This window comes from Impatiens glandulifera, chromosome 5 (genome assembly GCF_907164915.1).
Source record: "Impatiens glandulifera chromosome 5, dImpGla2.1, whole genome shotgun sequence".
Lineage (NCBI taxonomy): Eukaryota > Viridiplantae > Streptophyta > Magnoliopsida > Ericales > Balsaminaceae > Impatiens > Impatiens glandulifera.
The window spans coordinates 22,161,887-22,169,957 of record NC_061866.1 but is presented as its reverse complement, the minus strand read 5'-3'; positions in this window follow the sequence as shown (position 1 = coordinate 22,169,957).

Genomic DNA, 8,071 nt, shown 5'->3' with positions numbered 1-8,071 from the left:
TTCTCACACTCCACTCTCACTCTCACCTCTCTTTCTGTTTTGACTCTGTCCTTCACAAATCTCTCTCTACCGGTGTCTACACTAGATTCGTTCTCTTTAGTCATTTAGTGTAATACTCATAAGATGGAGGTAGAGATGGACCCAGACATGCTGGTTTTATCGCAGCAACAGATGGAGCGATACTTAAGTCTGATCAACGATGACCCTATCCTTTTTAGTGTCTATCATGTAGATGAGATTCTACCTCTTTTACGAATAAACGTTCACGACGGAATGATGGCCCACATGCAAAGTAGATGGAATACGGACTCTCGTTCTTTTGTTATTGGGTAAATGCACATATGCCCCACGATAGAGGACTTTGCTTCAATCCTTAGGTGTGGTAGTCTTGCACTCATGATTTTGCCTGTCAATCAAGATCCTCATAGAGCATTCGAAATTTGCCACAGCTTCTATGGAGGTACAATGTTTGACGCTGTGTTGTTTACCCTCCAACATGGATTTCTCAATATGACAAACATAGACGAGTACATTTGGCGTGTCCAGGGAGCTGAGAGGACCATCAACCACACACAAAGCAAACTAATCATGCTTGTGGTTCTGGCTCATTTTTTTTGTGTCCGGCTGCAGGACGACGACCTTAGGATATGCTCCTGGAGGTAGTTCCTGCACTGATGGGAAACACCCCAAACCTGGTTAGCCTTGTACTTGCTGAGACATTACTTGGTCTTAACGAATTTGTCCTAGAGGCAAATAACTATTCCCGCCGTGGATCACCTTTGGTTCTTTACCTCCAGTATTGAAAACCCCATATTACAGTAAAATGTTTAGGGATGTCAAACAAATTACAAACATTCAGAAGATTTTTGTGGGTTTCATATTTGCTACAGGACTTGATAAAAGGTAATGTTTCCTGGACATACTTACTTATTCCTAAAAAATATAATTTGTACCCCATTCTAAAACATGTTTTTCTGGTTTTATGTAGTGAAATGTTATTTTTTGGGGAGAGACTAAGTCTACACGTGACGCGCGGGGACATGCTTACAATGGCTGATAAAACCTGGGTAGACAGTATGATTATTGACATTTGGTCGTACATGTTGAACGCCCTTTGTAGGAGAAATGTAAAACGTCGTTACAATAAGATTTTTTACACAACCGCGCTCACCGTAAGTTGTACTAGCACTATTGTTTATCAATTATGTTATTCGTGTGAGACTAAAGACTATGATGTAAACAGATTTTCGTGAAGGTGGGATAAAAACCCTAAACCAATTCAATGAAAGGTTCTATCGTGAAGGTCGGGCTTTCGACATTTCGAAAAGGGACCTCTTGGATGTGGACCTCGTAAGTACACCTCTCGCTGTGATATCTTATAATAGCATGTACACCTCTATGAAATCTAATTTTTTTTAATTCTATTCACAGATGTTTTTCCCAATCATTGATGACTCCCATTTCTACTTGGTTTGCTATAACTTCATACAAAAGCAATTTCCAGTACTTGACAACAGGGAGTCACCTATGAAATCGCCCTTCGAGAGAAGATATAAGAATGCCCAAATCTTGGTATGACAATAAAATTTGATTTTCAACTAGTTCAATGATTGAATTACTCTTAGCACTAAATTACATTACATCATGTTGTTCTTAATTATGTATCAGGATGACTACATTCAACAATATATGAACGACGTAGACCCCATTCTTTCTACAAAATATGGCAGTTTGGAAAAGACATGTTTGAAATTGTCATGGCAGGATTCCAAGAATTACACTGACTGCGGCATTTTTTGCATGAGACACATGGAGACGTATGAAGGTCAGGTGAAGGGTTGGAAAAGTGGCTTCGGCGTTAAAAAAATGTACGGGAACAAATAAAGACCTTGAGGATGGTATATTGTTGGCGTGTCATTGGCTCGGAGCTCAACAAGGCCAGGAACAAGGTCTACAATTCCTGCAGTAAATGGATTAGTCAATGAATTTGGAAATGTATACAGATCGTGTAATTAAAGTTTTTAAATAATTTTAGTTGATATTTGTACAATAATGAAGATGCATACAGATTGGGTAATTAAACGATTCATATAATTTTAATTCACATTTGTACAATAATGAAGATGTTGTGTAATTTAAATTTTCAAATAATTTTACTTCACGTTTTTACAATAATGAAGATGTATATATACAGATTGTTTTTAATGAAATTTGATTTTTAAATACTTGTTCATTTATGTATTAAATAAATAAATTAATTGAAAGAAACATGAGGCGCATAAATATTCGCTTCAAATAATTTTTGTTTATTTAATAAATGTTGATAAAATTTATATGTGAGGAGTCGAATTGGAGCGAATAATTTTTCGCTTCAATTACTAGTTTTTAGTTTTACAATATTATATGAAAACTTTGAATTTAGAGTAATCGAATTCGAGCGAAGAATTCTTCGCATCATGTTATTTTAAACCTGACTTTGATGTAAAACACCCACCCCACCCATGAGAAGCCGGATTACTTGACATGTCATTACACTTACTCTAACATGTAAATACCAAATTCTACAAAAATGTCAATTTCATGAAAGAAATATGAAGAGAATAAATATTCGCCTCAAATACTTGTTTTTATTGAAGCGAATAAATATTCACTTCAATTTTAGGTTTCAAATTTCAAATTTTTAATTAAAATGATAATTAATAGGAGTCGACTGGAGGCGAATAATTATTCGCTTCATTTACGTGTTTTTATTTTTAGAAATAAATTAGTGTTGTCATTCGGTTTGTATTACATAAAACTGGGCTTGCATACATTCTACCTTGTTCATTGTTTCAAATCAAATATACATACATACAAATACATATCAGATTTCACATGAAACTGGAATTCGATAATTGAGATGACAAAAAACAGTGAACGGAGTATTGGCGTACATGCTGAAACTTCCGTCCCATTGTTGAGGAGTTGAGAACTGAGGAGTTGTCGTTGGCATTGCATTTGATGGCTGAAAAGGTATATCAATTTAAAAGTATGTTAATAAATGAATAGTAATAACCCAATTATTAGTAAAGAAGTTAAGTTAGCAAATTCATACCGGATTATGTGATTCGCTGGTTATTCTTTTTAATTTTCTTTTTCTTGAGTTCTTCTCTAGTCCACCTTTCCTTCTCTTACCAGACTTTGTTGGCTTCTTAGTTTTGATTCCTTTCGCTTGAACATGGGCACCCTCGGCAGAACATGATACACCGGTTGGTGGAGTTTGCATATTTATACTCTCTTGTAATTTTTTATCCACAAACGTACACTGGCTAAGCATAATTTCTTTGACATGCCTATACGTGTCATCTCTTTCAACTGCCTTGGTAAATAAATGCATGAACAAGCCACACAAATCTCTATATCTTATGTTATGAAGCTCACTCGGATCAACATTACTATTGTCCACGAATGGATCAGTTCCAAATAATCCATCTTTGGCTGTTCTTGTCCACCTCTTCAATATCAACGCAGGAGGAATCTTCAACACGTCAATCGTAGTGAAAATCTTTAGGATGTGAGCACACAAAATCCCGCCAAATTCAAATTTACAACAGCTACACTCGATATTCTTATCATCATTCTTATGAACTGTAACTGTATGAGAGCATCTCCTAGTGTGGGGGGTTACCTTATATTTTATGTGTGTGTCGACATCCTCTAACATTTCTACACCACAATCATGCGACATAAACCATTGTTGTTCAAAGCACTTAAATACCTCTGGGGTGTAAACTTTGTAGGAATCCTTTAAGATCGAAACTGGATAGTTCAGACTTGGTTGGCTGGTAATTGATTTGAAATCAGCCTTCAACACATCATATCTTCTTTCATCGATTAGTCTTTCAAAGTGTTTGAAAAATTCTAAAAACTTGTGTTTGTAGGAGCAGTACATTTTCAACACACTGTTCATACTCTCACTTCTCTGTGTTGTCGTCATATCAGCACAAAACATTTGTCGTCCATAGACTAATGCCCACTTTCGCCTAATACAAAACATACGTTTCAACCAGTCGTTGTTTTCAAGCTCGTAGTTTGTCAACATTTGATTCCAAGCTTCAACAAACTCTATCTCTTCTTCAAAATCATATATACATGAAGAAATTTTTTTCAAAAATTCTCTGAAATTATGGAACACGGAGCTAAGATGTATGGCTGCATTTTGAAATATGTGCCAAATACATAGACGATGATTTGTTTCGGGCCATGTAGACGACAAGGCCTTAGCCATGGTCACGTCTTGATCTGTAAGAATGGTTTTTGGTTTTTTCCCACGCATAGCTTTGGTGAAAGTATCAAACAATCATTCAAAAGTCATTGCAGTTTCATCGTATAATAGAGCTGCACCAAAAATAATTGATTGTTTGTGATGATTCACACCTACAAAAAGCGCAACTGGACGACCTTCCTTATTCTTCTTGTAGGTGGTGTTAAAACTGACAACGTCTCCGAAGTATGAATAATCAGACCGCATGTTGGAATCACACCAAAAAATATTCGTTATCAAATCGTCCGCATCAAGTTGAAAAGCATTATAAAAACCTGGATCATTTGATTGTTTTTTCTGCAAATACTCTAATACACCCCCTGTTTCCCCAAAATTACAGTCTTTGGTTCTTTTTATTCGCAGGTAATTTTTGTAATCCTCAGAAAGAAAACCTAGATTCTCCCTTCCACCGATTTGTTTAGACATTAGAGCATGTGATGCCTTAGGAGGAATTCCCACGTTAGTGGCCATCTCGATATGTAAGCCTGCAACTGCAGAAATATTCCTATAGCATCTATATAGGTGAGTTTTCTTTGGACTTACAAGAGGATGACAATGCTCACTAATAAAATTACCACTTGGAACTTTCTATTATCTGCCCTCTTTATCCTCAATTTCGCTTCACAACCGAACCTCGTTAAAGAACGGCTACATCTCACATAGACATCACGTTTGTCTTTTACCCGTTCACCCTGTGCTTACAACAAAAAACTCTATCCAGTATTTTACCATCGTTGTCAACATGTTTTGAACTACGCCTTATACCAAATCCTATTAGTTTAGCGTATGCTAAATAGAATACGTAGCCTTCTTCTTCACTCTCAAATTCCCTATCTAAATGTGGAATTAAGTTGGCTTCGATGTCCTCCAAAGGTTGGCCATTTTCATCGAAAGTTCAATTGACGACGACAACTAGCAGATTCGCTGTTAAATTTGTGAACACGTGGAAAATAAATCTTCAACTAACCAAAACTTGTAGATGATTGTAAAATGAAGGCAATATAAGCGAAGAGCGTTTCACTTCACTATTATTCACATTGAAATATTAAGCGAAGAGAGTTTCTCTTTAAAAGCTATTATCAAAAATCCTATAAGTGAAGACATCTTCGCTTAAATATGAAAGAAAAAAATTAGAGAAGTTAAACAATATACCTTAAATCATTAATATCATTCTCGTTCATATCATTCTCGCTCATGTGTATTCCTTCCTGATAATCAACAAGAACAGAATTCCAAAAACATAAAAAAACGTTGTGACGAAAAGTATAGAAGGTAGATGACATTTAAAAACATACCATTTTAATTTAGGAAAATGAATTGATATTATAATGAACTCTCCGGCAAAGGAGAGGTCGATGGTAGACAATGGAGTATCACTCCGGCGAAGAAATGGTTAACTGCTTCTCGTACAGGTGAGAGAGAAAATAGTACAAACTTTGTCTAGCTTAGCAACATGGCTTGCTGCCATGCAGCATTTAATGAAAAGGTGGGGTGTTAGGTGGCGGTGAGGTGACTTCATAAAAAAAATATTTCATTTTAATAATTAAATGAATAAAAATTATTATGAATTAATATTAATCAATCAATCAATCAATCAGAAAGCGAAGATTGCTTCACAATCTTATTTTGACAATTGTTTTAAAAATATTATTTTGACAATTGTTTTAAAACATATATAATTATATTTATCACATTAGGGGCGCTTAAGTTACATAGATTGATATGTATTAATAAATGAATAAAACTTTATACTTCAAGTTATACATTATTTCATGGTTCAAGATTTCGTTTAAAATAATGTTGTTGTTTTAAAAAACTACAATTCTAAGAACAAAAAAGAGAAATCTGAAATCAAAAATAACATTAACAAATTCAAGAATGCCAAATATTCAAATATTCAGTAACAAATTCAACCAACAAATGTCTATGTAAACAAAGACTGCAAATCACAAGCAGCAATGGATTCAAGCAAGCTTGTGTGAGGAACACCAAATACATCCAAATATGTCGTCAAAGGATTCACTGCTTCAAATACCCAAACAAGTTCATTAACATCGTGCCGAGACTTGTCGTATACAACTATAGTTTTGTCGTCCTCGGGCTCAACAAATAGATTCTCCATTTCTTTAATCGTACCTCCTCCAGCAATTACAAACCCCATAAGATCCTGTTTGTAAGTCGGGATGAATTCCCCTGCAAATATAAAGGTGTAACTGTCGAAGAGTTTCGGCAGCTGAAAGAAAAAAACAAAACATTTTTAGTAATCATGGAGAATTGAATATCATATGGAGGAGGAGTAGGAATAAGACAAAACTTACATTGTTCAAATACCGCATTCTTCCAGCTCTTGGACCGCCCACAGTCCCATGATTATCTCGCTGCACCTCGTACGGTTCCTCATCCGCGTAACATTTAGATCTGATTGATGATTTTATCCCTGTACAAAAGCAATTGGTATTTTTAGTTTCATATATGTGAAAATGAATATTGAGTTAAGAGTAAAGAGTTAAGAATAACAGAGTCCCACAATCAATGGTAAGGACCCAACTCCCGTTCAATATTGCCTTCAATACTTTAATAGTGCGACCGCATCCACCATTAGCATCGGTGGATGTTATGACGTGGGTCACATCGTCTCGCCACCTCATTGTCACTGTGGCACCACATGTGTTAGCATATTGTTGCATCAAGTGCTGTTTAAGAACAATCAAAAATATTTCAAATAAATAGGATGAAAACTAAACAATATGGAAAAAAAGGGATATATGTCAAGAATAGTACTATATCTTCACTTGTTAATTGATTTGGGCATAAAATCCAGTCTTTGCCAAAGTTTTGGACGAATGCTTTTGCGGTTACCTGCACATGCATGAAAAAAAACAGTCATTGTTAGTATTTACTAGGGTTTCATGGAAATAATATCCTAAACCCTAACACTAGGTAAGTTTTCCTAAATACGATGGATTTTCAGTGAACGTGACATTTTGAGAGTAGGGTTTCCTAAAGATTAACGAGACAACGACATCACATAACATAATCTAGGGTTTAGAGGTTTCATAATCCTAAATATGAAAAGTTACTATTTAGGAGTACGTACCCTTGTGGAGACGTGAAGATGTTGCTTCTGGTCTAGTCGACGGGGAGCCAGTTGCGAATCGCCGTGAAAGGAGGCAGGAAGAGAGAGAGAGATGAATCGGGCGGAAATGATTATAAAATAATCATATTATGGTGTATATATATTCATGGAACCTGGGCGAACAAGTCTTCTTTCGAAAAGCGACTATTCATTTCATTTCACATGACACCTGGACCAGGGGCGAATAAGTGTTCTCTCGAAAAGCGACTATACAATCCATTTTACATGGAACATGGTCTAGAAGAACAAATATTCTCTCACAAGGCGTCTATTCATTCCATTGAATCTGGGCGAAGGGGTATTCTCTATGAAAATCAATTAATTGAAGCGAATATGTCTTCGCTCATGAGCGTCTCCCTGCAAAAAAAAACAAAAAAAAAAACAAATAAGAGTGAAGTAATTGAAGCGAATGTTTATTCGCTCGCTGCATGTGATTTTTAATAAATTGAATTAATATTTAATAAACGGAAATATAAAATCCATGTAATTTTGGTCTTTACATACACGAGTAAGTGTATTTACATGACAGGCAACCGGTCTTCTCATGGGTGAGTTGGGGGGTTTACATGTGGTTTATATTAAAATTAATTGAAGCGAATAAGTCTTCGCTCCTGAGCGTCTCCCCGCAAAAA